The sequence below is a fragment of the Trichomycterus rosablanca genome, chromosome 15 (assembly GCF_030014385.1).
Source record: "Trichomycterus rosablanca isolate fTriRos1 chromosome 15, fTriRos1.hap1, whole genome shotgun sequence".
NCBI lineage: Eukaryota > Metazoa > Chordata > Actinopteri > Siluriformes > Trichomycteridae > Trichomycterus > Trichomycterus rosablanca.
Window position 1 is genome coordinate 3,082,378 of NC_086002.1, and position 21,849 is coordinate 3,104,226.

A 21,849-nucleotide genomic window follows, 5' to 3' on the forward strand; every position below is an offset into this window, starting at 1 on the left:
CAGGTGGGGTTGAGGGATTGCAGCAGAAAAAGGCCTTCCCCAAACTGTTTCCACAAAGTCCACTTACTTTTGGCCATTTATTGTATAAAGTTGGCTGATCAGAGCTGAGTCAGCGTCAAGTGCTGACGTTTAGCCGTTGGAACATCCAGGAGCAACAACAGCTCAGTCCTAAAGCGCTAAAATCTAAAGTGGTTACAGCCGTGAAAACACTCACTACTGGGTTACAGACTCTCTCTGGAAGCAACCACAGCATGAGGAGCCACAGACACGCAATAATAATATTAATATTAATAATTATTATATTATTAATAAATGATTATTATTCTAATGTAAATAATTATAATAATAATATAAATAATAATAATAAATATAAATAATAATAATAATTAATAATAATAATAATAATGTAAATAATAAAAGTAATAATAATAATGCCAAAGATAATAATAATATAAATAATAATTAATAATGATAATAATAAAATAAAAAATCATAATAATGATAAAAATAATAAATAAAAAATGTATAATGATAATAATAATGATAATAAAAGTAAAAATAATAATTCCAAAGATAATAATAATATAAATAATAATAGTACTTAATAATGATAATGATAACAATAATGATAATAACAAAATAACAAATAATAATGATAAAAATAGTACAATAAAAAATATTACTGATACAAATAATAAAATAAAAACAATAATATAATAATTATAAAAATAACAATAGTAATAAAAATACTACTACTACTACTACTAATAATAATAATGATAATCATATTAGTAATATTTATTCTTTTGGTTTCTCCAGTACATTAAGGGTTGACACAGTTTTCAGTCTTCAAATGGAAATTGGCCAATCAGGTCAACACAAAAGCCTAACTGGCTGATGGTACACTGAGACTCAAACTGTGCAACAGGAGTGCAGTAGATCATAATAATTAGGAGGAAGAGGAAAGAAAACGAGAGAGAGAATCTAAATGACTGGTGGAGGCCAGAAATACTGATTAAAAATTAAAAATCATAAGAGAGACTTAAAGATGGAACAGTCGAACAGTCACGATGAGTTCAGGGCGAGAAGTTCCAGCATCAACCTGCCGTCAGGACCTCGGGGTGCTGGAGACCTGACCATGAGGGTCAAGGAGGTTCTTTTTGCTTTCGGCATAAATTCCCACGTCACAGAAGAGTGGTGTCCAGGGAGGCCAACTCTCCGGCGTGTGTTTGGCATGTTCTCCTCACGGTGGCCTGTAGTTTTCACACCCACAGAGGATGATTTTTTAGGACTGGTTAAACAAAAGCTTTGATGTGGGTGTCGCTCTGCCTCCTTCTGTCTGCATAAGCTCATCACCATGGCAACACTTTATAGCAAAAAAGTGATACTCCCATGATGCAGCTCGGCATGGCATCTTTAAGCAGTGCGGCTTTTCAGTGCCATGCCACCGTGTGTCCTCTGGGTGGCAGCAGTGACCAGCGCATCGCCCATAAGCCGCGGAGGATCCGGAACCTCTGAGCAGCCTGAGGGCTTTTTATTCCATCCAAAACCCTCTGAACCCTTCAAATGAGACTCGGTTTTACAGACTCATGCCCGCGGGTGGGTTGGCACCAGGTGAATGTCCAAATGTATGTGGACACCTGACCCGGAGCATGTTGGACGTCCACTTCTAAAATCATGGGAATAAATATAGACAGGTGACCACAAGCCAGACCAACACCAACCCACACACTTGCATCTGTGGGAATTTGTGCCCATTCGGCCAAAAGAGCGTCCACGTACCGGTTCAAGTTCATCCCAAAGGTGTTCAGTGGGTTTGAGGTCAGTTCCTCACACCAAATTTGTCATCCTGGTCTTTTTAGGCCTCCTTAATTAAAAGCATGTGTATAATTTTATAGACCTTATAAACCCAGATTTTATAACTGAGTGGGTGTCCACATACTTTTGGCACCGATTTATCAGCCTTGCCACACATCCACACACCGTCCATGAATATTTTTCCCTTGAGCTGATAAGAAAGCACGATCAGCAACTGTGTGTCCACATATTTTTGACTCTGTGAGTATGAAGGCATTGACGATTCGACACACACACAAGGTCGAAAGTATGTGGACACCCCTTTTAATTATTAAGTTTAAATGTTTCAGCCACAACTTTTGCTAACAGGTGTTGGAGTTCATTTCATCAACCGGTTTCAAACGCTCCTGACTCACAGTCGACATTCCAGTTCATCCCAAAGGTGCTCAGTGAGGTTGAGGTCGGTTCCTCACACCGGATTCTTCATACCAGGTCTTTATGGGTTTTTGTTTTGTACACAGGGTGCAGCCATGCTGGAACAGAAAGGTCCTTCCCCAAACTGTTGCCACACTTGTTAGAAAAAGGTGTAATAATGTGCCCCAGTCATTCGGTTCCAAAATAAAAACAGTACCAGAAATAACTGGACTAAAGTGGCACGGTGGCTCGGTGCCTCACAGCGAGAAGGTACTAGGTTCGATTCATAGGTGGAGTGATCAGGGTCCTTGTGAGTCAGAGTCTATGTGGGTTTCCTCCTGGTGCTCCGGTTTCCTCCCACAGTCCAAAGATGTGAGTGGAAACAATGAGTGGTTCGAGTCTTGCAACCACCAAGCTGCCACTGTCGGGCCCCTGAGCAAGGCCCTTAATCCTCAATTAGGGTGGCACGGTGGCTCGATGGGTAGCACAGTTGCTTCACAGCGAGAAGGTCCTGGGTTCAATTCCCAGGTGCAGCGGTCCAGGTCCATGTGGGTCCGTGTCTGTGTGGGTTTCCTCTGTGTGCTCCGGTTTCCTCCCACAGTCCAAAGACGTGCAGTCAGTCTATATGGAGACAGCGAGTAAGTGGTTCGAGTCCTGCCACCACCAAGCTGCCACTGTCGGACCCCTGAGCAAGGCCCTTAATCCTCAGTTAGGGTGGCACGTTGGCTTAGTGGGTAGCACTGTTGCCTCACAGCGAGAAGGTCCTGGGTTCGATTCCCAGGTGGAGCGGTCCGGGTCCTTTCTGTATGGAGTTTGCATGTTCTCCCCGTGTCCATGTGGGTTTCCTCCCACAGTCCAAAGACGTGCAAGTGAGGTAAACTGTTTATCTCATCATCATTCCAGTTCATCCTAAAGGTGTTCACTGGGTGTCACACTCTGTCCAGGGTGTTTCTGTGTGCCTTGCGCCTATTGAGAGCTGGTATAGGCTCCAGCACCCCCCTGCGACCCTGATCAGGCTGAGTGGCTTAGTGGTTTAAGTCCTGCCACCACCAAGCTGCCACTGTTGGACCCCTGAGCAAGGCTCTTAATCCTCCATTGCTTCGGTTTAGATGGAGGCGTCCAGTAAATAATGTAAATGGATGTAAATGATTGACCTCAGATGTAGATTCTGGGCTCCCGGACCTCGACACATTTCAGGACGGTGAGCAACCTTCTGTCTGAGGGTTCGTTCCTCAGTCAGCTGACCAGCACACTTACATTTACAGAGAGGAAGAGCCGGATGAGAAGTAGGTTAACTTTAGTTTGGGTTTAGCATTCCCCCGACACTCTCGCCTCTCTCTCTCTCGCCCTCTCTCTCTCTCTCGCCCTCTCGCCTGGTGGCCGTGTTCCTCGAGATAAGAGCTTTTAAAGCGTGAACCTTCTGTCGTAGCCTGTTCTCGCATTCTCAGCATGGACCCGAGCGCCGCTTTAAATAATGTAATCCCAGTTTAGCAGCGAATCCTGAGCATCTCCCTCCCTTCAGCACAGCTCTGAGCTTTATTTACCCCGGGGCTGGATGTACGTGAACGCTTGACCACGGACGTGTCGGACATGCCATTCCACAACCGTGGGCATCTATACCGCTTTGCATATTCGCCTAGAACAGCATCGACTGCCTCAGTAGAGAGGATTCTAATAAGACATGAACTCATGAGGCAGATTATTTAGACCCACTACTTTACGTCACCAGTCCAAACTGTCCCTGACGAGCCCGAATATACAAATAAACGACACTCCTATAATTACACCTTTATACACATTAAACATCACTGAGAATTTATTTACGTTTGATAAGAACTCCGTTGGTTGCTCCACATTTTATTCGTCCGCCACGTTTGTCGTTTGTCGTGAGAAAAGTTGTGCCGAATGCTGAATACTGAATGCTGGGATTGCCTTCAGCGCTGAGGAGGCGTCGGACGCTCCCTCGTCATTCAGTCAGATCATCACTCAGAATTAAGGCGCCTCAGTAGGAGCATTTTAATGGAGCTAAGGATTTAGACACGCCCTCTTCTCAGGAGTGTAGGATGACGTAAAATGCGTCTAAGGGTGTGTTCGAAAAGCTAGTGAGCTCTCTACATAGACGCATTTTACGTCATCCTATGCGCGCTCCCGAGAGGGAGGCTGTTCGAAATCCTAGGTGCCTTAATATCCTCACTAGTGAGGTATCTTAACATTTCAATGTTATTTTGACTCAAGAACGAGTGATCAAGGCAATCCCAGCATTCAGTGCGGCAGCTCTTTTCTCACAGAAAAAAAAAAAACATGGCTGACGGGGCGGAGTTATTTTAATTAAATTATTAGAGATTTTTAACTTGTATAAACTTGCACGAGTGTTTTTATTGGCATTATTATAGTTCGGGCTTGTCAGCAATGTAACCGTTTTCGGTACACGGAGGGAGATGTTAGGTGACCTGCTAGCGCGCTGTGCCACCTCATCCCATTGGTTTGAATGGCAAGATGCTAAATGCTAAATGTGAAACCCGGTGGAATCGCTGTCTAAGTAGCGCGTTCGAATAACCTGCCTTATAAGTCAATGACTTATTAGAATCCTCTCTACTGAGGCAGCTGCCTGTGTAGGCAGTAACACAGCAAGGCAGCTCACTAGGTTTTCAAACACACCCAGAGAGTAGCTAAGAGTGATTTGTACACACAAAGGTTCCGATTCATACCAAACTGCTGTTTTTCCTTCAGGATCAATAAAGTGTCTGTCTGTCTGTCTGTCTGTCTGTCTGTCTATGTATCTATCATCTGTCTGTCTGTCTGTCTATATGTCTATCTATCTATCATCTGTCCGTCTGTCTATCTATCATCTGTCTGTCTATCTCTCTGTCTCTCTGTCTGTCTGTCTGTCTATCTATCAAACGTGTCTGGTATGGAGATTTTTCCTGGTAAAATGATCAGGCGGTATGTTAGGGCAGTTGTAGCCTAATGGTTAGGGTACTGGATTAGTAATCAAAAGGTTGCTGGTTCAAGCCCCACCACTGCCAGGTTGTACTGTTGGGCCCTTGAGCAAGGCCCTTAACCCTTAACTGCTGATACAGTAGTGTAAGTCGCTCTGGATAAAAGCGTTTGCTAAATGCTGAAAGTGTAAACGTACTCTGTGCATTAAAAGTGTGTAATTACTTTATAGAATTAATGTTACACACCTGTCAGCAGCGGCGGCTGGAACAACTCGATAATTAAGCAATGATGTCCTGATACTTTTGGTCATATAGTGAAGTCGTGTTTCCTGGGTTGGGCCTGAAGCACCGCAGTCCTACCAACACGTTATACGACGGGTAATGAAGCGACGTAGCTCATATTTCTCTGAGGCGTATTTGAAGTCGAGTAGTTCCTGAGGAATTTGCCTCCATTTATTTTCGAGTGGATTGGCTGGGAATCAAGAGCTCTTGTTCTCGAGGACGGTTATTTCCGAGTATCATTTATTTTTGCTCACTTTTATCTGGGGGCTGATACGAATCGGCGCGCAATAAAGGAGCCAATTATGAAGAACGGAGAGGGACGAGTTGACTGGTGTTAGCGTGTTATGTTATGATTCCATGAAGATTGAAGTATTAGGTGCGGTCTGTAATTTATCATTCGCTCGTACCCACAGCGACTAGCAGACGTGCTTGGTTTCCTCTCAGAAGACGTTTTGTTCATGCTGGAAGAAACAGACGATGGTAGAAAAACACCTTCCTGCTGAAAGCACGACTGAACCGATGAAATATGATTCAGTTCAGTCAATTCTGTTTTTTTTTCATTCAGCAATGCAGAGTTAAAATCAAGTTTGTTACAGCCACGACAAACGGTTGTAAAAAAAACCCCCACTATATTTAAAATAAAGATAGAAAATATATAATAAATATACAATCAATAATAAATAATATATAATAAATCAATAAATAATACTAAATAATAATGATTATAATAAATACATAAATAAAATTATATAATATATATACAATCATTAATAAATAATATATAAATAAATAAAATTAAATAATAATGAATACATAAATAAAAAATATATAATAAATATACAATCAATAATAAATAATATATAATATATCAATAAATAATAGTAAATAATAATAATAACTAAATAATTTATAATAAATACATTAATAAAATTATATAATATATACAATCATTAATAAATAACATATAAATAAATAAAATTAAATAATAGTAAATACATAAATAAAATGTGTATAATAAATATACAATCATTAATAAATATTATATAAATAAATAAATAAATAATAATAAATAAATAAATAATTTATAATAAATACATCAATAAAAAATATATAATAAATATACAATAATTAATAAATAATATATAAATAAATAATAGTAGGTAATAATAAATAAATAAATAATTTATAATAAATACATAAATAAAAATATATAATAAATATACAATAATTAATAAATAATATATAATATATCAATGAATAATAATAAATAATGTATAATAAATAATTAATAAAAATAATAATAAATATTATCAATAATAAATTTTTTGGAGAAAGACCCTTTCTGTTCCATCATGACTGAACGCCTGTGTACAAAGCAAACTCCACAAATATAGTGTAGTAGAATTTCCAGTGGCCTGCACAGAACCCTGACCTCCAGGACCATGAGCATGGAATGAATTGGAACATCGATCACGAGCTAGAAGAGTGGAAGTGGAAGTCGAGACTCTATATTAACGTGTGTGGTTTTGCAATGGAATGCAAACACACATATGGTTTTTCATTGGGATGTCCAGTAAGCTTAAGGTCAGCTGTCCATATACTTGTGGCTATATTGATTTTTAACATTATTTGAAAGGCACAAGGGAAAAAAACTATGTTTCTGAAATCCGACCACATTTTCCAACTAGTGAACGAGGTATAGAACAAAAACCACTAGCACCTATTGCTTATTTTTGAATGCTGCAAACAGAGGAGCTATAAAAGTCTGAATTCAATCATTCAGGTGTACTAAAGAACCATAAAGTCTAAAAAAAACTTACTTTCCACGAAGCTTTCTGTTCCGAGTGATTACTAGCGAGTTGTAATGCTAATTAGCTTAAAGGTTAATTGCTACTGCTAATAACTTACTTTGTGCTTCAAGTGTAGCTAATTCAGCGAAGCTCAATTCCATTGTGTTAACAGACGGCGTCACAGAGCAGCTTCCCCAGACGTTCAAAATGGAGAGGAGAAAAAAAGCTGAGATGCTGAAGGAGGAACCGGGCTAACAGCGGGAATCCAGTCTGCACTGTGTGATGGGGTTCGGACAGACGGCTAATGTTAAAGCGCACCGGCTATACAGAGAACCTTAGTGTAGGTGCAGCGTAGGAAGAATGTGTTAGCATGTAACACTGAGGCTACGTTTACATGGTTCAGTGATGCAATTACATTGAACAAATTTAACTCATGCGTAGGGCGGCACGGTGGCTAAGTGGGTAGCACTGTCGCCTCACAGCAAGAAGGTCCTGGGTTCGATCCCCAGGTGGGGCAGTCCGGGTCCTTTCTGTGCGGAGTTTGCATGTTCTCCTCGTGTCCGCATGAGTTTCCTCCAGGAGCTCCGGTTTCCTCCCACAGTCCAAAAACTTGCAGCCAGGATAATTGGAGACACTGAACTGTCCTATAGGTACCCGGCCGCTAGGATGCATAAACCAGTGCCGGTCCCAAGCCCGGATAAATAGGGAGGGTCGTGTCAGGAAGGGCATCTGGCGTAAAAACTGTGCCGGATCAATAATACGGGTCACGATCCGCCGGCGAATCCTAACGGGAGCAGTCGAGGAGACAGTGAGAGAGAGAAATGAGGCTGCTGCTTCATATTAAGCCCATTATACGTAGAATGTGGTGTCCAACAAGCTCATGGTTGGCTGACCGCACGTGTCTGACCGTACGGCGTCACCAGAGCTTCGCTTAATAGCGTCGATGTGAAGACCGAAGCGAATCCAAAGGGGTTTAAATGAAATATTAAACAAAACGAGGCATTTAACACGCCGCACGCTTAAATGCGCTGTAAGAACTCGATGTTTCACATTAAAAAAACACAACTAACCTGAATTTAAGTTTTTTTTCCGTTGTTCAGACAGATACGGGGGAATAAAGTCAGACAAAAGCTCATTTATAATTAAACAGTACAGGCAGTAATCGCATCGGCATGGATTTGTGTCCAAAAGTTTAAGTTCCTCATCGAGTTCTGCTTTTAGTGCATCAGCCATAACATTAAAACCACCTCCTTGTTTCTACACTCACTGTCCATGTTATCAGCTCCACTTACCATATAGAAGCACTTTGTAGTTCTACAATTACTGACTGTAGTCCATCTGTTTCTCTACATGCTTTGTTACCCCCTTTCACCCTGTTCTTCAATGATCAGGACCCCCACAGAGCAGGTATTATTTGGGTGGTGGATCATTCTCAGCACTGCAGTGACACTGACATGGTGGTGGTGTGTTAGTGTGTGTTGTGCTGGTATGAGTGGATTTAAACACCTCACTGTCACTGCTGGACTGAGAATAGTCCACCAACCAAAAACATCCAGCCAACAGCGCCCCATGTGCAGCGTCCTGTGACCACCGATGAAGGTCTATAAGATGACCGACTCAAACAGCAGCAATAGATGAGCGATCGTCTCTGACTTTACATCTACAAGGTGGACCAACTAGGTCATAGTGTCTAATAGAGTGGACAGTGAGTGTACACAGTATTTAAAAACTCCAGCAGCGCTGCTGTGTCTGATCAACTCATACCAGCACAACACACACTAACACACCACCACCATGTCAGTGTCACTGCAGTGCTGAGAATGATCCACCACCTAAATAATACCTGCTCTGTGGGGGTCCTGACCATTGAAGAACAGGGTGAAAGGAGGTTAAAAAAGCATGCAGAGAAACAAATGGACTACAGTCAGTAATTGTAGAACTACAAAGTGCTTCTATATGGTAAGTGGAGCTGATGAAATGGACAATGAGTGTAGAAACAAGGAGGTGGTTTTAATGTTATGGCTGATCGGTGTATATATATAATATTGATTACCCCTCAACTTGTTGATATTTCCAATTTCCCTGTGTACAAAAGGAGGCCTGGCTCACAATCAGCATTCCAATTCATCCCAGATGTCTTCTATAAGGGTTCTGTAAAGAGTTCCTTCACTTTAAACTCATCCAATCGTATCTTTATCGTATCGACCTTGCATTTCTGGGGTCAGGCGCTGAGTTGGATGAGAAGGCCTGACTCACAGTTGACGTTCTAGTTCATCCAAAAAGTGTTCGAGTTCCACCAGACCAAGCATACAATTGATCGTACTGCCTGTTCGTAATGAGTGTGGTTAAAATAAAACCTAAACCGAATAATTATGAGGGGTGTCCAGATACTTTTTTTGGTGAATCTGGTGCTCATTAGACCCTAATTTCTACATCACGGACTCCTGCTGGGTAGCGAAATCGTCTCGGCGTCTCGCTCAGGTGCTTTCAAAATGAGCATGGGCTTAAAAAGATACGGCGGGTGCGAACCGTCCCCTCACGATGCGCCTAAAATGTGAGGGAATTAAACCAGACACCGGCTTCGAAGCACCAGCGTGAAGTCCAATGCTTTTTTAATGGCCTCCCTAATCACCCGATCAAAACAGCACTGCGGCTTAATGAAAAACTCTGGACTGGGTCTGGAACCTCATCACGGAGACTAGAAACGGGAACAACAAACTATTTTAAAGAGAAATCATCACGCGTGGGTCTTCTTGAAGAGATTTTAAGGTGTTTTTTTTCTTTTTGCAAGGCAGTTTGGACATATCCAAGGCGATGGATCGGCACCTCGTATTCACTCACCCATCCAAATCATTGAATACAGGTGTTCCAATCACTTCCATGGCCACTGGTGTATAAAACCGAGCACCTAGGCATGCAGACTGCTTCTACACACATTAGTGAAAGAATGGATCGCCCTCAGGAGCTCAGTGAATTCCAGCGTGGTACCGTGATGCCACCTGTGCAACAAGTCACGCAGCGACTGGACTGTGTGGAGACGTGTTCTCTGGAGTGACGAATCACGCTTTTCCGTTTGGCGATCCGATGGACGAGTCTGGGTTTGGTGGTTGCTAGGAGAACGGTACCTGTCTGACTGTATTGTGCCGAGTGTAAAGTGTGGTGGAGGGGGGATTATGGTGTGGGGGTGTTTTTCAGAAGTCGGGCTTGGCCCCTTGGTTCCAGTGAAAGGAACTCTTAATGCTTCAGCACACCGAGAGATTTTGGACAATTTCATGCTCCCAACTTTGTGGGAACAGTTTGGGGATGGCCCCTTCCTGTTCCAACATGACTGCGCACCAGTGCACAAAGCACAAGCTCCATAAAGACGTGGATGAGCCAGTTTGGTGTGGAAGAACTTGACCGGCCAGCACAGAGTCCTGACCTCAACCCGATAGAACACCTTTGGGATGAATTAGAGCAGAGACTGTGAGCCAGGCCTTCTTATTCAACATCAGTGTCTGATCTCACAAATGCGCTTCTGGTAGAATGGTCAAAAATTCCCATAAACACATTCCTAAACCTTGTGGAAAGCCTTCCCAGAAGAGTTGAAGCTGTTAAAGCTGCAAAGGGTGAGGTGAGATCATATTAAACCCTATGGATTAAGAATGGGAGTCAATCAAGTTCATATGCGTGTGAAGGCAGACGAGCGAATACTTTTGGCAATATAATGTATCTGACAGGTACATTCATTTATTATTGTGTAAGCTACACCTGTTATACCAACTATACGACCTTTAGGTTTGGGTATACAATAACTGACTGTAGCCCATCTGCTGCTTTGTCACCCTTTGTACCATGAACCATTTTCAATACTGCAATGAAACTATCATTGTAATGAGATGGTGGTGTGTGTTGTTCTTGTTATGAGTGTAGCAGGTGCAGCAGTGTTGTTGGGATTTTTTTTAACAACTCGATGTCAAAAATATAAAGCCAGCAGCGTCATGTGATCAGGAAGATTAGCACATCATGCACCGTGTGTGTTAACGAGGGCAGTGGTTGCTCAGTGGTTTAGACACTGCACCGTTGACCCGAAGGCTGAGGGTTCCAGCCCCGCTACTCCTAAGCTGCCCCTGTTGGACCCCTGAGCAAAGCTCTTCACCCTTCACTGTATGAACTGTATTTTATCAGATGTAAGTTGTGTCCGCAGTGTTAACAGCTAAGTGCACTAAGTTCCTTACTTAGTGCATGTTGTATGCTTGTATGTTCCTTACTTAGTGCACTAGATAGTGTACTAGATAATAGACTTATGTTTCTTACATGATGCTTTAGGTAGCGTATTAGTTAACGGATTTAGGTTCCCTACATAGTGCACCAGATAGTATTTTAGATATGAATTTATGTTCCCTACGGAGTGCACTAGATTGTATATCAGATCACGGATTTATGTTCCCTACATAGTGCACTAGATAGTGTATTAGATAACGCATTCATGTTCACTACATAGTGCACTAGAAAGTATAACTAGATGATGATTTGTGTTCCTTACATAGTGCACTAGATTGTATATTAGACAATTGATTTATGCTCCCTACACAGTGCGCTAGATTGTATATCAGATCACGGATTTAATACGCGATCCGGGAATAAAGTCTGTGTCACCTGCGTGCGCACGCACGTGTGTGTGTGTGTGTGTGTGTGTGTGTGTGTGTGTGCGCTCTTGGCCGCTCGTTCTAGATTCCGGGAGATTTGACTTGACTTGTGGGCATCAGAGAGCCGCTATGTATATGCGGGAGACTCCCGGAACTTCCGGGACACTTGGGATATCTGCCTTAACCCTCAGTTGCTCAGACTGTATTCTGTCACAGTACTGTAAGTCGCTTTGGATAAAAGTGTCTCCTAAGTGCCTAAAATGTGAATGTTATATGTAATAACTCTGTATTGTAACCCCGAGGTTTTGCAATGACATGTCTGAAGCTCCTGCTCAGGTGTCCACATACTTTTGGCCACTTCATGGCTGGTGGAAAAATCTACAGAGACGAACGTAAGAGGCCAAAATCATCCCGAGCTCTCAAACACTCCAGCATTTCAGCGGTGCTAATTAGACCATTTTGTCATGTGGAACCTTCACTAAAGGTCATAAAAAGTTTGTTTTCCTCTTTCTGCCTCTTTAAGTTTTTCTGTGACTCATTTCCTGACAGGCAATTTTTTTTACTAGCAATACAGGCTGTGTGTGAAGCTACCAGCATGCATCAGCTAATAAAAACATCCAGTGAGAGTAAATTGAAATCAGTTCTTGTTCATTATAAATGGTGTTGCAACTGGTTCATGCAACAAGTAGCCAAAGACCTCAAATAACACCCCAAATCCCCCCCGGACAGGCACACCACTTAATTTTACATTGTGTTCTCAGACAAATACTTTAAAAGGTAAAACACTCAGAGTTTGAGAGTTATAGCTCTGCTACCGGTCGGCTGGGTGCCCCAGCAGGTACGACTGGCGGTGCCTGCAGCAAACACAATCAGCCAGAAAAGACCGGATTGGTGGCAGCAGCGGTAAAATACACTAGCACGCCAGAGCTGGGATTTCGAATACATCGTATCGAATCTCAGCTCTGCCATCTGGCTGGGCTGGGTGCCTACATGAACAACGGTTGGCTGTTGTTCACAGGGTGGGACGAGCCGGACCAGGGTTCCTCATAACTGGTGCAATTACGACCGGAACAGAGTTGGGGAATAATGCTGATCAGGGTGTGGCTCTCTATGCACAAGGCTGATCCGCATTTGAACTCGCCTTGTGGAGGTGAAAAGATGCAGTCGGTACTGCACACGTGTCGGAAGGGGCGTGTGTCAGTTGAGAAGCTCCTCAGTCAGAAGTGGAGGGGTGTGTCGGTAGAGGTGAAGCTTAAGATTAGGGCAGAAAATTAGGGGGAAAAAATCGAAGAAAAAAGTTGGAGGTCTTTGATGCTGTGTAAAGACCATGGTCAGTAGCCCGAGGCACCTGTAAAGAGGTGAAGGAATGTGGAGATCAGTGCATGACTCTCCATGTGCGAGACTGGCACCACACGCGAATCCATCAAAGTCTGGGAGTCAGTGGACTGCGCACGCGTTGGAGAGCGCAAATAAACCTTCTCAAAAAGGGGAAAATGCATAAATAAAAGTAGTTAAAATGAAAGGAAAAGTTTGCATGATGACCTGAAAGCAGCAGGAGCAACAAGTAAAGAAATGCACCACCATCACCACACAATCATCGTCAGTGTGTTTTAGCCACACCCATTGCTAACAGGTACACTATATTGCCAAAAGTATTCGCTCGTCTGCCTTCACACACATATGAACTTGAGTGACGCCCATTCTTAATCCATAGGGTTTAATATGATGTTGGCCCACCCTTTGCAGCTATAACAGCTTCAACTCTTCTGGGAAGGCTTTCCACAAGGATTAGGAGTGTGTTTATAGGAATTTTTGACCATTCTTCCAATAGCGCATTTGTGAGGTCAGACACTGGTGATGTATGGTGACGCTTGGTGATGTAAGGCTTGGATGCAGCTGCTGGGCCATGGAAACCCATTCCATGAAGCTCTACACACTGTTCTTGAGCTAATCTGAAGGCCACATGAAGGTTGGACGTCTGTAGTGATCGACTCTGCAGAAAGTTGGTGACCTCTGCGCACTATGTTCCTCAGCATCCGCTGACCCGCTCTGTCATTTTACGTGATAACACTTGGTGGCTGAGTTGCTGTCGTTCCCAATCGCTTCCACTATGTTATAATTGCACTGACAGTCGACTGTGGAATATTTAGTAGTGAGGGAATTTCACGACTGGACTTGTTGCACAGGTGGCATCCTATCACGGTACCATGCTGGAATTCACTGAGCTCCTGAGAGCGACCCGTTCTTTCACAAATGTGTGTAGAAGCAGTCTGCATGCCGAGGTGCTTGATTTTATACACCTGTGGCCATGGAAGTGATTGGAACACCTGAATTCAATGATTTGGATGGGTGAGTGAATACTTTTGACATGATATGCTTTAAACTTTGTGTCAAGAGTTTGGGGAAGGCCCTTTTTTGAATGTGCATGAACAGCAAAAACTTCTGAAAGAACTCCAGTGGATGACTGAACAAAAAAAAAAAAAAAAAACACGGGCGTTATTATTGAGTTTGGAGTGTTTCTGTGCGGATAAGAAGGTCTGACATGCCGTGGATGTTCCGATTCATCCCAAAACAAGGTCAGTTCATTTCTTATGGACCTCGCTTTGAATGAAAGAAAGAAAGAATCTCGACCACATCCAGACTTTCTCCTCTGTAGCTGGAGAATTACTCTGGATGTTCTGCTCAGACTTTTACCGTCAACTTTTGTCCCTAATTGCTCCACGGGGAACCGAAACTCCGCCCAAGTGTACTTTCCCCACGAATCAATTCAGTCCGGCCGCTTCGCTTTCAGAAGATCCGCTCATTAAGCGTGGGAGGAATAATCAAGGTGGAATTTAGTGTGGAATGAGTGAGGAGCTCCCGTTTAATGATATCACCCGAGAGTGTGAGTGGATCTAACTGATGGGATGTACGGTGCCTGGAAAACGTATTCAGTCCTTTAATCTGTTTAATATTTCATCCTTCTGATTGTGCTTTTCAAATATAGCATGTTTTCAATGGGTTGATCTATAAATCAGTGTCAGATCAAAAGAAAGTAACCAAAGCCAATCAATAGTTGACTAAAATTTGTATTTATCCTTATCATTTGTGAATTAGGACCTCTTTGTAAGGTCTATCAGTATGGTAAAGACTGTTCAAATTTCAAATTATAATTGGGTCAGTGCAGTTAAGGAAACACGGTTATGTAGACGGATAAAAACGCCTTAAAAGCATCAAACACACAATAAGCATGTACACCGACCGATCAGGCATAACAGTATGACCACCTTCCTAATATTGTGTTGGTCGCCCTTTTGCTGCCAAAACAGCCCTGAGCCATCGAGGCATGGACTCCACTAGACTCCTGAAGGTGTGCTGTGGTATCTGGCACCAAGATGTCAGCAGCAGGTCCTTTAACTCCTGTAAGTTGTGAGGTGGGGCCTCCATGGATCGGACTTGTTTGTCCAGCACACCCCACAGATGCTCGATTGGATCAAGATCTGGGGAATTTGGAGGCCAAGTCGACACCTCAAACTGGTTGTTGTGCTCCTCAAACCGTTCCTGAAGCATTTTTGCTTTATGGCAGGGCGCCACAGCCATCAGGGAACACCGTCTCCATGAAAGGGTGAACACGGTCTGCAACAATGCTTAGGTAGGTGCTACGTGTCAAAGTAACATACACATGGATGGCAGGACCCAAGGTTTCCCAGCAGAACATTGCCCGAAGCATCACACTGCCTCCGTCGGCTTGCCTTCCTCCAATAGTGCATCCTGGTGCCGTGTTTCCCAGGTAAGCGACACGCACCAGGCCATCCACGTGATGTAAAAGAAAACGTGATTCATCAGACCGGGAACACCCCACACCCATCACAATTTGGCCATTGTCAAACTCGCTCAGATCCTCACGCTCGCCCATTTTTCCTGCTTCTAACATCAACTTTGAGGATAAAATGTTCACTTGCTGTCTAGTATATCCCCCCCACTTACAGGTGCCGTGATGAAGAGATAATCAGTGTTATTCACTTCACCTGTTATTGCTCATAATGTTATGCCTGGTCGGTGTATATACAATCATTCATCCTTCCTACAAGACTTTGAAGTCAAATTTGGGACGAATTGGAATATCACTTGTGAGCCAGGGCTTCTTGTTGAACATTTTTTTTGCTAAAACAGCACAAATTTCACAGACGCACTTAAATCTCGTGGAAAACCTTTCCAGAGGAGTAAAAGCTGTAATGAGGAAGGAGGTCGACTCCAAATGACCACGAGGTCCGGCAGCTTCACGGTCGGGTCACTTACTTAATAGTGATTCTTCTATACCGTGATCAGGGTCACAGGCCGTGTGAGATTTCATTAAGATATCGCGCCGAGTACGATCAGCTCCCGCCGGCTCGGCTTTGTGTGTGTCTAAGGTCGACGTGTAACCGAAACGCACCGGCTTACTCGTCATCCCGGGATCCGAGACCTGAGGAGCTTGAAAGAACAACCCGGGTTAGAAAGAAGTCCTAACGATCCACACGGACGGATCGGTGGCACCTGAGCAGCTCGGCTACGTCTAATTGGCACGACCTGTTTAATAGACGCAATAACGGTGCCGGCTTGATCATCATGATTTTTGATCACTCAGTCAAACGATGATGAATACGGAAGAGAGACGCTGTCTGGGAACGTCATGGATTTCAAGTACGTCGATAATTAAATGGTTCTCATCACTGATTATCACGATTTAAGATACATTTTAGAAAATCCATTAAAACAACCTGTGTTTTTAAGAATCTAAAAACTGGCAAAAGAATAAAGAAATGACTTTGTCTGACCAACTTAATTGGCTGCAACACTCCAAAAAGTTGGGACGAAGAATAAGAATGAAGATTTTTAAGATTTTGAGTATTGAAACCCACAATGAGCAGGTGAGTTGGTAACAGATGAGGGAATCATGACTGTATAAATGGAGGAGCCAAGTTTTAATCAAGGGCTGGTGGATCGGTTCTCATCATTTTGTGCCAAACTTTGCAAGAGAATCAGTCATTCAGTTCAAAAAGAACACTTCTCTACACATGACTGCCAATAATTTAGGTCTTTAACCATCAACCGTACAAAATATTGTGTAAAGATTCGAGGATTCTGTAAAATCTGAGTGGCGTCTTGGCCTGCGAGGTTACTTCAGCATGACGATGCCTGGTTTTGTTGTGTCCAGCAAGCACATTCAGCTTCCTCTGGGCTGGCATGAGATGGTGGGCAAATTGGGGGGTGGTCAGATAAGGAATCACCTTTTTTTCTATTTTATTGATGCATTTTCTCCCAATTTAATGAAGCCAATTTGTCTTCCGCTGCTGGTGGATCCCTGATTGCAGTCAAGGTGGGTATATTACTGCTCACGCCTCCTCCGACCTGAGCGCAGCCCTTAACGGAACCCTTTTCACCCATGCATTCTGCCTCTCTATCTGCTAATCAGGGTCCTTACACAGCATTTGAAGACCCCACCCACATAGTCCGATCATCCCTCCCTGCAAGCACTGCCAATTATGCCTGCTAGATGGCGCCCAGCCGACCGGTGGCAACGCCGAGTTTCGAACCGAGGAGTTCAGAATCTCGCCGCTGGTGTGCTAGTGGAATATCCCGCTGCGCCACCTGGGTGCCAGGAATCACCTTCTTGACGCTGCAAGAAAACCGATGGAGTAGCGAAGTCATCCGTACGTGCTGAGACTCTCCGGTGCAAAAATGTAGTGCCTGGTTTTACCTGCTGAGAAGGAAGCACGTGTCAGAAAAAGTGTTTATTTAAAATATAATATAATATAATATAAAATTATTTTTACGTGTATCCCAGTTAGTTTGGAAACTGGGGTCAGAGCGCAGGGTCGGTCATGGTATGGCACCCCTGGAGCCTCAAGAGCTGGGATTCGAACCAACAATCTTCTGCTAGCTTTTAATTAATATGGGAGACTTTGGCTAAAGATTTGTTACTTGACAGAAATGTGAGAATCTTTATTTGACTATTTTTAAAACTGTACCTGCTTCAGTGTTGTTCCAATAAAAAGCAGACGTAGTCTAGGTGGACTATTTGCCGTGCAGAAGAAACCCTCTGTAAATCCTGATCTGCTGGCTCACAGAAGAAAAACCTTTTATTTCACAGCCCAGATTGGCCCGAACGTCTTGGATAAATGAGACTCTCATTTGGATGGACAATGATTTATCTTTTTCGGAAAAAAACAGCAGCCACCCGAAACGGCGCCGCTCGTCTGAACCCCCGTCACCTCTCTCGTGTTCCCGAATCCCACCATTCGTCTTCATCCGTCACCTCTTTCCTTTCTTGTGGGTGAATCTTAGACAAACTGTTCTTTTTATAGATTGTGCTTTGAATGAGGCTCTTTAATCAAGGAGAGAGGTACTATAGGTGGCCAAAAGTATGTGGACACCATGTGCAACATCCCGTTTCGAAACAGACATAACAGCGTCCACTTTAATGAAGCTCCTCCGGTTGGGATATGTGATATGTGCTCATTCAGTCAAATGAGCATTTGTAAGGTCAGTCGACATCCTAATTCATTCCAAAGGTTTCAATAGGCTTCAGGTCAGGGTTTTGAAGACGGCAGACCAGTGGAGATCCTCCTAATCAAACATTATGTCTTTATAGACCTTGATTTGTGCACTGGGGAGAGGTGATTGTGCCTTCCCTAAAAGTGTGGCACAATTTTGGCAGCATATCACATGGTGAGATTGGTGTGTAGTTGATTTTGTACACAGGGTGTGGCTCAAATATATGAACTCAATACCTCTAAGGAGTGTTCACATACTTCTGGATCTCGAGTGTATTCATGATCGACCCCTGTGGCACAACACACATCAGATATGCATATATTTATGAAGGGAGGGTTTTTTAAATATAACAGATGACCTCAGTCCTCTCAGGCTGACACACTCACATTTGCACTCGGGGGTGATGATATATTTATGAAAGGTTCTTCACCCAAATTCCCAAACCTACACACTTCCATCAAAAACGTGCATCAATATATGTATGACCTTTGCATGATATATGCATGACTGGGCCTAAACTGACTAAGTGCTGCACTGGTTCTACAGCAGGACTGATATCTGACTCAGAACTGACGCTGGCAAACCCTCGTCCACTTCCTCCTCCGAATCTATCGTTTGTTTACATGCTCTTTGAAATGCGTTATATTATCAGACACGGGGTCTGTCTGAAATCCGAGTGAGCTGCCTCGCTGCCTCAGTAGAGAGGATTCTAATAAGACATCAAACTCATGAGGCAGATTATTTAGACGCTCTACTTAGACAGCGATTATGTCACCACAGTTTTAGCTTACTAAGCTAACACAGTTAGCCTCAGGACATTCAAACCGACGCTAGCACGCCTGCTAACGTCTCCCTCCGTGTACTGAAAACGCTTAAACTGTCCCAGACTAGCCGAACTTACAAATAAACGACACTCGTATAATTACACATTTATACAGATTAAACATCAATGTGAATTTATTTACATTTGACAGGATCTCTGTTGGTTGCTCTGCATTATATCCGTCCACCATGTTTGTCATTTTTTTTGAGAAAAGTCGTGCTGCACTGAATGCTGGGATTGCCCTCAGCGCAGAGCAGAGATGATCACAAGTCACAAAATTAGGCTGGAGTCCGAGTCAAGTCACGAGTCTTTAGGCTAGAGTCCGAGTCGAGTCACGAGTCTTTAGGCTAGAGTCCGAGTCGAGTCACGAGTCAATATAATCTACACAAAACATATATTGGAAATGTAGCGCAGAAATAAACAAATAATCTGTAAGTTCAGATAAAAAACAACAACAGATTAGCGAGTGTATTTAGCCGTTTTACTTCGTGTCTTTACTTTCCTCCTCATTGTGTAAATGAATGTAATTTCTGTAACAAGAAGGTTCCAGTTAAAAGCTTCAACTGATACGTTTTGTTTTTATTGCAGAACAAAAGCTCTCGATAAATCACAGCACAGCGGCCAAAATCCAAAACACAGCAAAAACAATCATAACCGCTGCTTACCTTAGCTTCTGTTCTTCCAGATGCTATTACATTTATAAGCGTGTGTCCCATTAGGAATAGAATCCGTTATTTTGTAAATGTGCTTATAAAACCTTATAAAACCTCCAAACTTTTCCCGGTTGTGAAGTAAAACAGGAAGTCGTTATAAAGCCGATCGAGCGTTTCATTACCACGTCATCTGTGTGACGCAAACTGAATAAATGCAAATAACGGAATTTCTTACTAACAATTACAATCAGAAGCTCTGATTGGTTCAGAAAGCGGTTCTTTCAACCATTAGCACCGATTCCATTCACCCCAGCTGTTCCTGTGAAGTGCACTACGTAGGGTATTCCACCATTTTAAGTGAGATTCCAATCCAAAGAAGGGAGTAGGGAGCGACGCTTCATCACTATGCCGGAAGCTGGCTGGAACATTTACCCATTGCGTGCGTTGTGGGTTAAAAAGGCCGGAGCGTTATTATTATTAGAGAGCAGAAATGACACGATCAGAATGATGTCTGATCATAATTATATATAATTATCACATGTAACTAATGTTAACACATGCTGACGCTAGAGACTCTTGTTGTCTACAAGTCATTTTTTGCGAGTCACGAGTCGAGTCAGAGTCATTTGAAACGAGTCCGAATCGAGTCTGAAGTCGCTGTGTGTGCGACTCGAGTCACGATCTCTGGCGCAGAGGAAGCATCGAGCTTTGATTTACACTGTTAAGATCACACTAGAAGTGTTTTTTACATTAAGTCTGATAAGCTGTAGTTTTTTCCTCATTTATTTGGTTCCTTATCACAGTCCTGTAGTTTCACCCTCGATCAGATTATCAGAAAGTCCCTGATAGGCCCGTCAGTCTGTGCTCTGATGTGTCCGGCGCTCCGACGAGCATTAATTTGGCCCTAAAAAACACACTTTGAGTACACACCTGTCCCCCCCACCTGCATCACTCTATACTGGCTGCTATTGGTCGAAACATCTGGTCTAAATGTGATTTATTGGCTCCCGGACGGAGACTGTCACGGCGACCGGTGTAATTTAACTCAGCGCGTTTACGTCTGTCTGAAAGTAACGAGGAAATCTCAGGATTGACTTCGGCCTGCTGATTTAAAGTCTGTACGGGAGAAAGATCAGTCATGGACTGCAACAGGCTTTGTTGCTTACAACCTGACAGTGTGATATACACCGATCAGCCATAACATTAAAACCACCTCCTTGTTTTTACACTCACTGTCCATTTTATCAGCTCCACTTACCATATAGAAGCACTTTGTAGTTCTACAATTACTGACTGTAGTCCATCTGTTTCTCTGCATGCTTTGTTAGCTCCCTTTCATGCTGTTCTTTAATGGTCAGGACCCCCACAGGACCACCACAGAGCAGGTATTATTTGGATGGTGGATCATTCTCAGCACTGCAGTGACACTGACATGGTGGTGGTGTGTTAGTGTGTGTTGTGCTGGTATGAGTGGATCAGACACAGCATTGCTGATGGAGTTTTTAAACACCTCACTGTCACTGCTGGACTGAGAATAGTCCACCAACCAAAAACATCCAGCCAACAGCGCCCCGTGGGCAGCGTCCTCTGACCACTGATGAAGGTCTAGAAGATGACCGACTCAAACAGCAGCAATAGATGAGCGATCGTCTCTGACTTTACATCTACAAGGTGAACCAGCTAGGTAGGAGTGTCTAACAGAGTGGACAGTGAGTGGACACGGTGTTTAGAAACTCCAGCAGCGCTGCTCTGTCTGATCCACTCATACCAGCACATCACACACTAACACACCACCACCATGTCAGTGTCACTGCAGTGCTGAGAATGATCCACCATCTAAATAATACCTGCTCTGTTGTGGTCCTGTGGGGGTCCTGACCATTGAAGAGAACAGGGTGAAAGGGGGCTAACAAAGCATGTAGAGACTGTAGGCTAACTGTGTTAGCTTAGTAAGTTAAAACTGCAGTGACATAATCAGCTAAATCTCTGTCTAAGTAGAGCGTCTAA